Below are 16,735 nucleotides of genomic sequence, written 5' to 3'. Positions count from 1 at the left end.
AAATTTGAAATTTGAAATTATGAGGACTGAATTCGTTATTACGACAGGTTAGAAAACCGTTTTAACCTTTGAAAGACGGTATGCAAATCGAAAAGTGTGGGAATTGAAATCGTCATTAAGACGGCTTAGAAAAGCCAAATTTGATTTCGAAAACGAGATTTGAAATTTGGAAAGTTGCACGGGTTGAAATCGTTATTACGACGGTTTGAAAAATGTTTTTGTTTAAAAATTGATTTCGAATTTTGAAAATTCGAGGGGAGAATTCGTCATTACGACGGCGTAAAACGGGCGCTTTGAGAATGCAACGGTCGGCGAGGGACCGAGGTTTGAAACGGCCATTATGACGACGTAAAAAGGTATTTTGAAATGGTTTGTGAAAACCATTACAACAATATGAAAAGGTGTATTTGAAAAGGTTATAAAAACCGGGTTTTGAAATGACCATTATAACGGCATAAAAGGCGCTTTGAAACGGTTATAAAAAAAACCGGGTTAAAAATCGTCATTATGACGGCCTAGAAAGGCGTGCTGAAATGGCTATAGAAAACCGAGTTTGAAAATTGTCATTACGACGTCCTAAAAAGGTACCTTTGAAACGGTTGTAGAAAACCGGATTTTAAAATCGTCATTACGACGGCCTAAAAAGGTGTGTTGAAATGGTTGTAAAAACCGGGTTTGAAAATCGTCATTACGACGGCCTCGAAAGGCGTGTTGAAATGGTGGTAAAAACCGGGTTCAAAAATCGTCATCACGACGGCCTCGAGAGGCGTGCAACGGTCGGCGAAAGACCGAGGTTAGAAATGGCCATTATAACGGCGTAAAAAGATGTTTTTGAAAGTTTGAAAATGACACGGAAGGACTTATGATCAAGTAGCACATAAGCACTCACAGTTTCATTATATTATGCATTTTACTGACACGGATTTTGGCTTAAAAGGGTGGGTTACACACCAAGCAATCAAACCCCGATTTACGAGAGGGATACCAATCCAAACAAAATGTGTAAGGAGGGTGCCCTAGCCTCGTGCTCGAAAGTGATGAAAGCTCTTTGACGAAACAGAAATATGTAACGTCAATGGCACGCTTGACTCAATCGAGATTCGAAACGCGGGGATGAGAAAACTCACGCCGACGAGACGAGCCAATTGGTCGATAAAGGTTAGGTTGTGGGCCTAGACAAGGAACCCGACATACGACCGTAATATCAATTAATGCACTTTAACCACGACCTCGTTCGAGTTTCACCTCTAAGGATCACAAAGACACAAGTGTCCTAGTTCTTCCCAGCGGAGTCGCCAATCTGTGGACATGAGCCACGTCTCGGTCTGTGGATTTTGACCACCTACCGGTCCGTAGTCACGGACCACCTACACGCGAAGCCAATCTGTGCACGTACATCGGTCTTTTGAAAGCCACGATCGGCGGCGTAAAAATGCTTTCGACCGGATCGCTTTAGATCGGTCGGTTTCGTCTCGGTAAAGGTCTCGAAACGATTAGAGATGTTCGGAGTCGCCACCAAGCATTTGTGAGATGTTTGGAACCCGTTCGAATCCAATTTATACCTAGGTCAACCAAGGCAAAAAGCGATGTTTGACATAGGTACTAAAGATAAGGACTCGTCCCCCTTTTAGCATTCTATGCCTAAAATGACTCTTAATCGGACTATCCAAAGGTTCTGAGTAAGGGGTGAGAGTACGTATTGGGAAGCCCTTTAATCGGACACCCAATCCCGCCCGCGTTAGCGGCCTATACTGATCGATCGTGGTTGTTTAAGTGCAAGAGTTGATAAAACGGTGTAAATGCATGAATGCACATCCAAAAGTCTTAACCTAACATGTGAATATTTCCTAAGCCGGTTGTTTATGCATGTACCAAGAAATTGGTGTCAAAGTTGGATTTAGATTGATTTGCATGTGAAAACGGAAATCAAACATCCATTTTACCAAATTCGGGTTATGATGCTTAACACGATCCATTTATTTGAAAAAGAAGCGTGTTTAAAAGATAAAGTATAAAATGAAAACTCGTCAATCTGATCCGTCACGTTTTCGGGTTAAGCGTAATCGGGATCATCCTAGATAAGTACCAAAATGAGACAGAATAGTGCCAGGCAGCCCCATTGGGGCGCGAGCCTTTTATCGAGGGAAGGGGCTCTGCCCAGGTTTTGAAAGGTGGAAATAGGCAGGCTCTTGGGACGCGAGCCATGGGGCGAGCCAAGAGGTGCCTCCTGGTTGTTAAAATGGTTGTTTAAAACGGTTTTTTGAAATGAATGATTTGCAAGTGTTGTTTGCATGACTCAGAATAATTACTATTATGTTAGTAATATTCGTTGTCGGACTTGCATGTTTGAAAAGCATAGTTTACAAATAGAAATGTAAAATATTTGATTTGAATTAATATGTTAAGTTAATTCTTTGTAATTAGTCAAGTTTGTCATCGTACTCGGATTAAACCGACATGGTATAAAGAACCAAGGATGATTATGGATTATGACTAATATGTTTACAAGTGTAAATAAAAGAGAAAAATGGTAAATAAAGAAAAGGGTGTTAAAATACCTATTAAAATGTAATTAACCAATAATATCATCGAGTCACGGAATAAACCGTCATGGTATAAAGAACCAAGCATGATTTTTGCAATGGTCAAAAATTTGTCATAAAAATGATTTGAAATGGTAAAAACCGTAAAAGGAAAGAAGTAAAAATAAAAGAAAGTGTTGAAGGAAAGACGAACTCAAACACGGATGAGTCTGACCCAGACACCGACAAGAGGCGCGAGCTTCCTTGCATAGCAAGGAGCATCTGTCTCAGGCCAAAACTCGGTTTTGGCTCGTCTAACCTAAATTTGAATCGTGTTATGCATTGTTCATGCATGTAAACTCATAAAAACAGTAAAGACATGAAATAAATGAGATATTTACACCCTCAAACTTACGTATTTTGATGTTTGAGAAGTAGACGACTTTAGAGACGGTTTTCTCGTTGTGACTAATCGCGATCAAAGAAGCTTAAAAGAGTGCCTTAAAAAAGGATTTTGTTTTGAAAATGAGTTGAAAATATGTTAATTAAAACATGTTGATTAATGAGTTGAGTTGGTCGAATGGGTCCGTCGAATACACGGCGACGGTACCAAACAAAATGTGTAAGGCTTGTGTTTACGATCGGAAGGGTCGTAATCACGTTTCGATTTTGTGACTTAGGAAGTCCACTACAAGAAATAGCTCCTTTACTGTCCGTTTTGAACGGTCGAAAAATCTCTAATTCGGTCGGTAAATAGCATTACTGACCGATTTAAGGGTATGTACGACCAACAAAAATCGGTCGGTAAATAGGGACGATAAATTTAATTTACCGACCGACTGTGAGTGGTCGCTAATTTAAGAAAATTACCTACCGATTTGGCGGTAGGTAAATACCAAATCGGTCGGAATATAAAGGAGTTGACCAGTCAACGAGATTGGTAATAGCGGTCGGTAAATTAAAAATCGGTCGGTAAAATAATAAAATTACCCACCGAAAACGGTGGGAAAAAGTAACGTCGGTTGGAAAATAATGTATTTATCCACCGATTAGCGGTCGGTAAATTGATTAAATCGGTTGGTAAATTTTTTATTTCGGTCGGTAATTGGTTTTTTCGGTCGGTAATGTTGTGGAATGTGAATTTGGGCAGAATGTTTTCGGACGGTAAATTTATTATATCGGTCGCAAATTTGTCTTTCGGTCGCTATTTTATATTAGATTTGTGTATATATTTGCTCATTTGCCATCCCCTTTTACCATGATTTGTTCCAGCAAATTTCTACAACTTAGAGTACACATTTTTTGCCAACAAACAAGCGCTTCAAATTAACAAAGTCTTCTACATTCATTGCCAAATTGTCTCAAAATCATACCAACTACACAAACCAAGTCTTTTATACACCACTACATTGTCTTATACATACCAAGTTTAGCTAACCCGCATTCAAATGAAACAAGTCTAGAGTTACTTAACTAACTTGATATCCTACACCGGCTCCTCCAATTCCGCCTCCGCTGGAATTATCATCGTTTGGATTATGGGGAGTGTTCACATTATAAAATGGGCGGGTCATCACATTATCCCGAGGTAAAGCATGTTCAAGAAGTGAGGCAACCTTATCTACACATTTGTGCGATAAGTTATCCTCACATTTTATGTTAATAAGCCTTGCAGTTGCTTGTAACACTGACATATCGCTCCCCTTATACAAAGGCATCTCCGCCGCTTCTAACATATAAAAAAAACTCTTCAATTGAGGGTGTGGAGTTTCTTCTTCACCGATAGGAGGTTCCTCCAAAAGGTCTAACGTCGTGTCTCCTAAACCATCTATTACCATGTCTCGATATGATCCGTCAATGGAAGCGTGGGTGTTTGGTTCATTGTTGGGTATTGGAAAAGAAAAAGGCTCACCATGACACACCCATTCATAATAGTTCCCCATGAAACCCTTCCTAATAAGATGTTCGTGCACCACAAATTCACTCAAGTATTTCATATTTTTGCACTTGACACATGGACATCTAATGAGTTGTGAATGACTAAATTCATCTTGAGTTTTAACATATTCTATAAAACTATTCACCCCAACTACATATTCATACTTAACCATCTTTCTATCATCCACCCTTTCATACATCCATTCTCGTTCCACTCTCTTCATTATTGTTCTATATAAAAAGAGAAATACAATTTAGGATAAAAAAAAAGACATGAATGAACTCAGCAATAAGAAAAATAACTTAGCTTATAATTATAGTTAAGTAACCTAACTACTTAAGTCAATCAAACATTAATTAACTAAATAAATCACAACATTAATTAAACTAATTTTAACAAATTTAAGCATAATTACTCTCATAAACAAATTTAAGCATAATTACTAATTTTAACAAATTTTAACATATCATAAATAAGTAATAATCACTATATAATCCAACGTATAATGAGCGGCTCATTTTTCTTACTTAAGCATTCTTTGCTAAAAAGGAGCAGTGAAACCAATTCTTGTTTATTACTCGTTATTATGAACCAACAAGAGAAGAGAAAACCATGTCCAAAAGAGTAAATGGGTCCATTATCAAACGAAAAGCAAATGGGTTCTGTGAATACAACCAAACAAGAAAAGCAACAAATCCATTTTTACAAAAATCAAAATTTACATAAGAGAACAAAAAAAAGTGGAAAAAGCTGACCACGTGACCTTTGTTGGACTGTTGAATGTGTTTATCAAATTCTGTGGAGATTTGAGTGTACAAAGATTCAAAGAGACTCTTGTGCAGCCGATACACAAGTTAGTGATTTTCCGTTAAGGAAGTTTACAGTGTTGGAATATGTGGCCTCCGACAATAATGCGATCACAACTGTCGATCATGATGATCACATGTTTAAGTCTCATTTTAAGAATACAATTGGGAAGTAATATTTTACTGTCAACTGGTCCACACATATCGGTAATGATTGGCTGACTAGAGTTTGACATTACTGTCGTGCGACGGTGGTGATCAGTTGATCCCCTTAGGTCATACCTAAAGGGTAACACTCTTAATTGATTATTTAATTAATCATATGATGATACGGGTTAATTAAATTACTTAAAATTGACGGACGATTTTGGAAGTAATATTTACGTATCTCATTATAATCTGATTAAATAAGATACGGTCTAAGTAATCGAATTGTTTTATTACTTAGATAAAATTATTGTTTAAGGAAACAATTGCATTTGAATGAATGATTTATTATAAGTACAAGATGTTGTGATTTATAATTGGTAAATTATTTTGGTACAAGTAATTATGAATTACTAAGTCGATTTTGTATATGACGTATTTTATTAATGCGTTGATTTTTAATATGTTAAAAATGCATAACAATTTTACATGACTTGTGACATGTGACAAATTGACAAATTGACAAAGATAAAATGGAATCCATTTTATCTTAAATGGACCGAAATATGGGGTGATTTAGGATAAATATTGTGTTGATTAATTAAGCGGAAAACATAATCATTTTACCTAAACCTAGCCATGCATACCTAGTGCCTCTTGTGAAGAACACCTTGCCCATGCATTGGCCATCACCACCCCTCCCCCTACCCGGTTTTGTCATAGAGAAAATCCATGGATTTTTCTCTATAATTTACCTTATACACTACTTAAAAGGTAGCGTAATATTATTCATTCATACAACATCAAAAATATAGATTTTAGAGAGATAAAATTACTCCATTTTCTCCCTTCTCTCAACCGAAAATTAAGAGACCAAAAACATTATTTTTGGGTCAATTTTATTCAAAATTAATATTGTTCTAGTATAAATAATATTAATTTTATTAAGAGGTTATCTTGGGTATTATTTCTTGGGAGGGATTCTATACTTGAATCCTTTGTTCATCCATATTAGAAGAGCTCAAGAACAAGTGAGTAGGAGAACTCACTTGTGCCCAATAATCCGAAATTTCCAATGTGAGAATGATGATTTCTTCACCATATTTACTTATGTTTGCATGCATAAGATCTAATTAATTTTATGACTATATTAAATGAAACATATATGAATATGTAGAGTATAATGAGATATAGATTTCTAACAAGCGGTATTAAGAGCCTTAGGTTGTTTGCATGCAAATCGGTTATAGTTTTTCCGAGTTATACGATTAACATATAAAACTTATAAATTTGTGTTTATTATGATATATAACGAAATCAATTATGCATATTAAAGTTTCTGATCCTAAAATGTATTTAGGATTTTTGGGTTAATTTATGGATTTTTATTGTTCATTTTATAGAATAATGGCATTAAAATGTGATTTTATGATAAAAATGTCATTTTTGGACTAAAATTAGCTAAACTTCGATTTTTCTAGTGGTTTTTGGATATGTTTTCACATATATTATTTTTAGATGACCTGTAAATTTTCATAATTTTTGGAGTTCTTATGATCGAAATATGGATTTTTCATGATAAAATCGAATTTAAATGATAAAATAGGTTAATATGAGAAATATTTCGAATCTGGATATAGAAATTTAGTATGTTGTCACAGGAAATTTTACAAGATTTATGTAAAATAATAGGCTATAATGAAGTCATTATGCATGATTTATGAATTTTTGATGAAAAATAGCATAAATAGTGACTTTAATTAGTGAATAATTGCTAAAACATACTTCGTGACTAAGGAAAAACGTCACATGTTGCATTTCATTACCTATTTCAGATCTAAAATTGAAAAGTTGATAAATATAATTTTTCTCATGTTTTTATGATTATAATTGATAAATCCGGTAATTCGCAACATTGTTTTTCCCGATAAATTTCTAAATTTTTAACCTATGTTTTTGAACATTATGAGTGTCATGGTATTTATACAGAATGTTCATGAGTTTAAAATTTCAAATTTTGAATTTATTTGAAATTTTTATGATTTATTTGGAGTTTATGGCTTTTTTTGTAATTTTGAGTCCATTTATGAACAATTTTAAGAAATATAAGTTAATTATTGTCAAATTGTTAGTGGAGACTAATTTTGAGTCCTAAGTAGGTTAGAGTAATTAACTTGTGCATAAATATGATTTTATGTAATTTATTGTGATTTTAAAAGGTTGAATCACGTAAATCCGTAAAAACCATTTAAAATACAATATTGGCACCTTAAAGGCGATTTAGCATAAAATTGGGCATGTTCATACATATTATAATGCTGCATTTTATTTATGATTGTCATAATTTTATTTTATGTAATTTTTGAATTATGTAATTTTACTTAGTATGGCCTTAGTTTTTAATTGGTATTACCCGAAATGTATGGGAATATCGATTCGGTTGTAATTTATTGTGATCTCGTATCACCGTTTTGTAATTTAATAGATTTATTTTATTTTAATTACAAATGTATAATAGGAAATTATGTAATTTGTTATGTTATTTATTTATTCCGGAGTTCCTTGAAGACGATGCCACTCAAGATGGCGATCCATTAAAGACGGTGTTACCTCGAGATGCGTGCCAAAACCGAAGTTCAAAGGACCAATGGAGTTGGTTTCCGAATTTGTAATAGTTTATTAGATTTACCTTTTTAGGAAGGCCATAATAGGATTTATTTTTATGCTTTGCATTTTATTTATATGTCGCATGCATCGCTAAATCGCCATAACTAAAACATGCATCCTTTTTAATCGAGTTTTTCGACCGTGTCAATTATAATTATCGTAGTTCACCGCTTTAGTTCACTTAAAAAGTGATAGATAATAAATTGACATGACCTCTCGCTAAAATAATCAATTGAGACATAGCCTTACCAAAAAGTAGAAACCATGAAAACCTATTTCGTGAGGGAATGCACTCGGCCACACCGGGGTACAAAGCTTGTTACGTAGGGGAAGTGGGTGATAAATGTCTATCCACCGAATTCATGTTTATGAGGGTTTCATCGGCCACACCGTGCCCAAGTTAATGTGGGTTTGGATCATGGACACATTTATTCGAAATTTGGATTGAGCTCAACGGAAGTATTCGTGACCGTAGTCGCATGTGTTCCGGGCTATAGATAAATATTAAAGTAATTTTATCAACCAAGAGTTATAAAAGTAGAATCAATTAAAGTGTTAATCCACCGAGTTATATTGATAAGGGATTCATCGGCCACACCGTTCCCAAGTTAATATGAATTTGGGTCTTGGAATCATTTATCAAGTTGGGTAGAGGTCACTAGATAAATGCAATAAAACTTGTTTAAATTAATTTTACGAGTATTATTATTATGAAAACGACATATGTTTTATTCCGTCAAATTTTTGTTTTGTAGATCGCATCTTTTTCTCATAACAAATGGTCACTCCAAACACCAACGCCACACCTCTCACTAATACTTCATGGCTCCGATCCTTCATGGATTGTTGTAAACTTGAAAAGAATGGGTCAAATTTCTCCGATTGGGATGCCCAACTCAAATTAGCCGCCCAAGGTGACGACAAGCTTTGTTACCTCACCGAGGCCTCTCCACCCGAACCTAATGCTAGGTCGAGTGCCGCCACTAGGGAAGCATATGAGGCTTACCACAAGGAGTCCGCCGCAATGAAAAATGTGTTGATTTTTGCGATGGAGGCGAATCTCCAAAGGAGAGCCTTTAAAATGGCACCGCTAATGAAATTTATTCCAAGCTTGTGACAATGTTTTCACAAACTCCGAGGATCGTCCAATATGGGGCGGCCGCGGCATTCTTTGATCTCGACTTTAAGGAGGGCCAAAAGGTTAGCCCTCACGTGCTCAAATTGATGGAGCTAGTCGAGACTTTGAAGATTCAAAAGGTTGAAATCCCCAAAGAGCTCATTTTAGATAGGATTCTACACTCCTTATCCAAAGTCAAGGCATATGTTCAATTCCGGGTGAATTTTAAGATGCAAGACAAGGAGGTGTCTCTTGAAGAATTGCACAAGTTACTTGTGCAAGCCAAAATAGACATGGGGTTAAATGTTAACCCACCTAAGGATGTGCTTAACATAAGCACCAAGAGCAAGGGGAAGTTCAAAAAGAATGGGAAGAAGGGTAAGAAGCAAGCTTCCACTTTCACCAAGGCTAAGACTTTTGAAGCTAGCACTTCCAAGACCAAGAAGGGTCCTCTTGACAAATGCCATTATTGTAATGGTGTTGGACATTGGAAGAGGAATGGTTCCAAGTATCTTGGTGACATCAAAGCTGGAAAGATCACTCCAGTAGGTAAATGACTATCCTTTCTTTTATGTTTCTAATTCAACTATGGTATTGTGATACAAAGTTGTGATAATGTATCCCCTTTTTATTGTAAATAGGGCCTCCACCAATCAAGGACAAGGGAAAGGAAAAGCAAGCTTGAGAAACCATCAAGAAGCTAGGAGTAGCTTCCATGAAGCTTGGCTTTTTATTGTCTTATTTTAATTTATTTTTTGGATTTTTAGAACCTTTTGATTTCCGTGTTCGACATGGAAATGTTTGATCCTTTCTAAACAATTGTTGTATTTTTGGATTATGGTGGCTTGGTTTGCAACCCAAGTCACCCGTTTTATCGTATTTTCGTGTTCTAAAAATTCGTATTTATATGCTTGCTCAAAGAAACATATGATCATCCACTTAAAGTGATCTAATAGACAACTATAATGATGGGATTCATTATATGTCCACAAGCTTAATGCTTGTGTATGTTCAATTATAAAGTGATGTTGAGTTGATGAACTCTCATAAAGGAATGTCAATCACCAAGTACACTTATCAAATCTAAAACAATTAGTCAACCTAGGAGATAGTCCTCCTTATACTTCAAAATCATTATTTGTGTCTCATAAACTATCTTTGAATCTCTAGTGTATTTATTCTAAAGATAGAGTGGGAGAAAAATGAAGACACAAAGAACACACAAAGAACACAAAGCAAATTTGTATACTTGTGTAAATGAGATCTACGCAAGAAAGAATGATTTGTATACCTATTTATATAGTGTACAGGAATAGATGAGATCTATGGTCTCGAATGGATGATATCTTCATGACAAAAGAGACCAAGTGAAGTAATCAAAAGAATATGTTCTCAAGATAACTACACGAGAAGACCAAAAGAAAGTTTTAACTAAAGTTTTTGACTAAAGTAAAGTCTTAAAAAGAGATTTGGCTAGTTTATGAAAGACTTTTGACCAATTTACTTAAGAGCCTAAATGAAACAAAGTTGCATCCTTGAAAATAAATGTGATTTATGACTAAAAGTTGCAAAGAAAGATATGCCGATATCTACAAAAGCTAAATTAATTGTTAACCACGCTGGTGTCATTACTTAACCTCATTATGAAAATGAAATGGTTAAACCTCCTTCCAGAAAAGGGTATTTTGAGAAGGACGTATATTAAATGAAATTCGCATTTAAATAATGACATTTGCTACGCATCATTTTAAAATGAATGAGTTAGAGATTAAAATCTCTTTCCATAAGGTTAAGATTGAAACCTTTTCAAAATAGGTATTTTGAAAGGATATGCTGGGAACATATATGGTTTGAATCTTAATAACTTGGCAAAGCAAATTGAATTGTTTCGATTGAGTGGTCAATTACGAACATGTGGAATTAAGTGGGAGTTGGAAATTATCATGTGAAGACATGGAATTTAGTGGGAGCAATCATCTTGTAAACAAAAAAAAATTATAACTCATTACTCATTGAGAATGATGAGCTAATACTATCTTTCACAAAGATATATTTGAGTTTTCAATTCTGGATGAAAATGGACTATGATGAATCCAAACACATCATGAGATGTTGGATAAGTATTGAGATATACACATCAAATCAACAAGAAACGTAGGTTATTCATATCGATGAAAATGGAATTACCATAAGCAGTCATGGTCATTCATTGAACCTAAGAATGATTGATTACATGATTATAAGTTACTAATGTTTCCGCCATTAGAATAATCATGCACATGTCCAATAATGAATCATATGCATAAGAGCATGATGGATCATTGGCAAGCCATAGAAGAATCGTCATGAATTCTCGAGGAGAACCAATGAGCAATTTCAGTGTTGGAAAGAACACTCTATTATGTGTCAAGAGGTTGCACATATTGAAGTTCGAACACGCGTAAGGATTTATAAAAATCCTAAGGTTTTCAAGCTAAAAGGAGAAATAAGATGTTTGGAAAGATACTTAGTTAAAGTAAGAAGTTACTCAAAACTAATATTTTCTGATATGCTAGGACTTATGAGAAGTGCTGGGCTAATCATCTTGACAATTGTTGCAAGACCCTGCAAAACGCATACCTAGTGCATTACGAAATGGTAGAACACTTGATCAGTGCAAGTTATATAATCCACCACAAATTAGTTGGTTATGTGATAAACAACAAGAAAGTTCTTTCAAGATAAAGAACCCAAACTTAGGTTGGGAACCTATATGTGTACTTGGTAAGGTTCATGCTATGAGAGATAACATGAATATAAAGGATAATGCAATATAAGAAGTTTGAACACATGGACACATGGTATGTTAAACTTCTATTGCAATCGACTAGTGTTTACACACTTGTTACCGTCGTAAAGTATCAAAAATAATATTTATAATCCAAACTAAAACTATAGATAGTGATAGTAAGGGTCGAACCACAAGGAGGTAGGGAGTTATAGTTGTCTTAATTTTAGTCTAGGAAATTTGGAGGGGGGGGGGGGTTGACTGTTGATTGTAAACTAATTACCGAAAATTAAATGAAGTTTAAAATAGACAATAAAAAATAGCTAGGAATTTTGGTTCACCATGGCTTAAGGGTCAGTCCAGTAAAGTCAAGGTCTGTCCAATACCATCTCAGGATGTCAAATAGGTTGTCTAAGTCCCTATTCAAATTAAGCCTCTCGGTCTCTTTTCCACCCTAGAAAGAAACTAAATTACTTTCGCTCTATAGTATTTCCAAATACTTTGTAAGAAATCTAATTTCGCTAATTTCTCAATCTAGCAAAGGGGTAAAATCTCACAGCAGTAAATAAGACCGGTACGGGTTCAACCTAGACTTAATAAAATCAACTCATGACGCCATGGATTCCATAATTCCTAGCATAGGGTATTTAGCTACTCATGACTATGACAAAAACAATAATAAGATTAACGAATAACGCTAACGAATTCATACTTGAAATAATTAAACAAACAAATAACATAAAACGATAATTAAGGCTTCGGGAAACTAACTAGCAATTTCTATACTACGAACGAAATAGAGTAACTGAAATAAGGAACTAAAGTTACCAGTAGGAAGCAGGAAGGAATCTGAAAATACGAACGAAAATTTTATTGAATGATTATTGAATGATTATGCCCTAAAACAAACTTGATAAAGAACCCTAAAATTTGATGATAGAAGACGGATTAAAATCTGGATGATAAAACTGAAAACTAAAGCTACGTTATATAGGAATATCACGCAACTCTTATTCCTAAACCTAATATACAATGGGCTTAAACTAAATCTCGTCAGATTCGTGGAGTGGTCGATCGACAATGTCACCCAGTCGATCGACCAAGAGCGCTGTACAGAATTGCATTCTGACGGATTCTGCAGCGCACGCCGATCTTAAAACAGCTGCCATTTCTTCGTTACTTGGTCAAATCAGGCGTTCTACGCGGCGTTGGAAAGCTAAGAGGATAAGCTTTCACCTCCTATTGTAATCACTCGATTATCGGCTCTAGAACTCGAAACATAGCCATCTGAAGCAGCCTGCAATGTCGAGAAGCATTCTGACGGTCTTTAGACCATGTAGGTCAGTTTATAGACCACTGTAGCTGGCAATCCGCTTCTAAAACTCACGCAAATACACCTTTCAGGCCTTGAAATGCATTCTAAACTTCAAGTCCGAGTCAAGTATTAATGTCCTTCCTAAGCTTAGCGTTCGGGGTCAAGATTTGATTCATTTTCTGCTCATTTCCGCAATAATCTGCAATATTACATAAAAATACGAGACTAGACAGAAATAGGGGAAATAGTAGAATAAACTACATATAATAGACATAAAATGCGTGGAAATAAAGATGTAAAACATCATATTATAGACACGCATCAAACTTCCCCAAACCAAACCTTTGCTTGTCCCCAAGCAAACTAAATGCAAAACTAAATCTAGATAGAAAGGAGCGAAACATGGACAAACTGAAAATCGTCTACTTTAAACCAATTTTAATGCATATGAATCAACTACTAGTAGCTCAATGTCACGCAAACGAATTTATGCATATTTCGAAAAGATGTTGAACGTTTGACCTTGAAAGACTTTCAAGATTGGACTCTCCCGGGTCACTCTTCTCTCAACAAAGCAAATGGTAAGCAATTTATATGTAAGAGAGAAAGAGACAAAAGTCGCTCACCTAGGCTCAACCAACATGATCATGCATGCAATATAGTATGATAAGTAATTCTAGCGACCGTGCACATACATTCCAACCATTCAGGGTCCATCACATGCCGAATACTTGCAAAGATTTGGATAAGTGAGGCTATGGGTAAGAAGAGGCAAAACAATATGGGAATGAGAGGGAAATAGCCAAGCTAGCATCCTAACAAACCGAATAAATACATCCACTTCTAACTCGATGAAATAAGCTCAAATGCCTTAATGAATTAGGCAAACACTTCACTAATCCAAATAACACTCCTCATAAAATATAAAGCAAACATAGGAGTAAACTTTTTTCTTTTTTTTTCTTTGCCGTTTCTTTTTCTTTTGCTTTTTTTTTTCCGTTTTTTTTTTCGTTCTTTCTTTTCGGCAGTCACTATTTTTTCAATTTTTTTCAAATTTCTTTTTTCTTTTCTCCTTCATTCATTACCAACTTCATAGAGTGCAAATCGAGCCAAAATTGATACAATACAACGAATACCACTAAAACTACTAAACTAGCTCAGCAAAAGGTAGGCTTAGTTTATGGATTGTAGCTAAAGGGTCAACTGACAATTTTTGGCTAATGTGAAGCTAATGGGTAAAATGAATAAAAGGAATTTTCGCAAGCATTATCCAAACATGCAATACCAACCACTAACCCGAATGTATGCAGGCAAAAAGCAATTAAATTTCATACTTGTGCAAATTAATGTTACACGACATGCAGGGAGTAACTACTCACAATCCTAAATGAAACTGGTCATGAATGACACCAGTTTATAGGCTCTAATTCCTTACAAAGTTTTGTAGTTTGCCAAAATTTCAAGTCAAGTCTAATTGTTCAACGAATTTTGAAACGAAATTCGAGATATTGCAAAAACTTTTGCTAAAAGACGTGAAACAATGCAAGGCTTAAGCAAAAAGACAGCTATCAGCAATGAATACTCCAATCTGACTCAACCTAATATGCAAAATTAAACGTGATATTTTTGAATTTTTTTGAATTTTTTGAATATTTTCAATTTTTTTGAATTTTGTATATATGGAAAATAAAAAACAATGCAAGACAAAAATGTAAACGTGAATGCAAAACAGAATGAAATGCAACGCAAAACCCTTCCCCAAACCAAATCACACAATGCCCTCATTGTGCGAAATCATGTAATGAAATAAAAGGGAAATGGGATTTTGCGATAAATAATAACTAAAATTGACATAAAAGAAGGACTCGGAAACTCACAAGACTTTAAATGCAGCAAAAGGAAACCTCCCCAAACCAGCGTGAGCTAGGAGGTTTCAGTAGCCAGCGGTGCTACCAAAGGTACCTGAAAAGACAGAAAAAAACCGCGCGTAATTCCGAGAAAGAAAAATTGGGACGGTAAAATTATGTGCGAAAATGAAAAACGGAAGAAAACAGAAATTAAGCGGAGAAAAGACTCCCTCAATTCCGCAAATCGACCAAACTCAGCAGGGGAATGGTCGCGAACAGGTACAGCAGCGAAAGGTGGTCATCGACCGCCTCACCCAGTCGATCGACCAAGCGAACAGGAACAGAAGCTCCTGGAAATCGCAGCTCAGTCGATCGACCATAGTGATGTGGTCGATCGACCGCAATAGCTGCTGTAACTTTCTGATTTCTTCGAATTAGCTCAATAACTTGAGCTAATATGGTCTTAAGAACCTGCAATACACATAATAACGCGCCCAAAATTGCACAAAACCCAAAGTAACAGTCTATAGGTCTTTAAAAATCCTAAGCAAACGAATATAGTATGCGAAGTCTCGCGCAAACCAAAGCAATAAATAGTCTAACAAGTGCGATAAAAAGAATTGTCTTAAAACTCAAGCAATAAAATGTGAAAGTGTTTATCCGCGGAAACCGCGGGATAACTCCAACCATGGCCTTTGGCTAGATGCGATCGCCTCAAAGAATACTAATCTCGGCGAGATGGAGACCACCCATCTCCGTCATCTAGGCAACTCAATGGATCGTCGGCGACTCTAGCCCTCCATGCTCTAGTATCGTCCGACTCATCGAACTCCGCATCATACTCCATGCCTCGCTCGACTTCTTCAAATCTGGAAAATCGGTGGCTTTTCTTCCCCAAACCAAATCCCAAATAAAAAGGAAAATCTTCCTCCATCTTACTCCCAATCTGGGGCGGAGGTGTTAGAGCAGTAATAAGGGTAGGAATAAAAAGTGGGACATCATCAATATGCAGTCGATAGTGTACCTCATCTTCCGATTTCTGGAGCCGCTCAGGAAATGGAGGCTTTATCGACAACTTGGCCCGCTCTTCTACTTCCTTCCTTGAAACATCCTTTGAATTAAGGACCATGTCCTTATCAACTCTCGGAAATGACTTCATAGCTCTTGAAATGAACGACGCATCAATAATTCGGGCCGAAGTATCACGCAAATCAACAACATCAAACTTGCGCATGTTCAAAACCCTCGTCACATCATCATTAGCTGTCGAATCTTGCAAATCAATTGATGGTTTTGCATTCTGTACCGGCATACTGGTCGGTCGACAGGTGGTGTTGGTCGATCGACCATGAGCACTGGAAACGTGGTCTCTTCCCGCATCAGAAATTTTACTAAGCTTCTCCATATTTCCCGAATCCTTTCCTTGCTGATTAGCCGCTAAGATTGCTATTTGGCTTTCAATTTTCACCATATGAGCCATAAGAGCTTGGACTGCCGTTCTCAATTCCGAAATCTCATTGGTGCCATGAACCAAAGCATTCTGCTCTAAATTTTCTTGCTTCAATTGTGCCACCTCAAGCTTTTCAGATTGAGCATTAACAGAATCCT

Source organism: Silene latifolia, chromosome 3 (genome assembly GCF_048544455.1).
Source record: "Silene latifolia isolate original U9 population chromosome 3, ASM4854445v1, whole genome shotgun sequence".
Taxonomy (NCBI): domain Eukaryota; kingdom Viridiplantae; phylum Streptophyta; class Magnoliopsida; order Caryophyllales; family Caryophyllaceae; genus Silene; species Silene latifolia.
The sequence above is the reverse complement of the archived record's forward strand: the minus strand, read 5'-3'. Positions refer to the sequence as shown.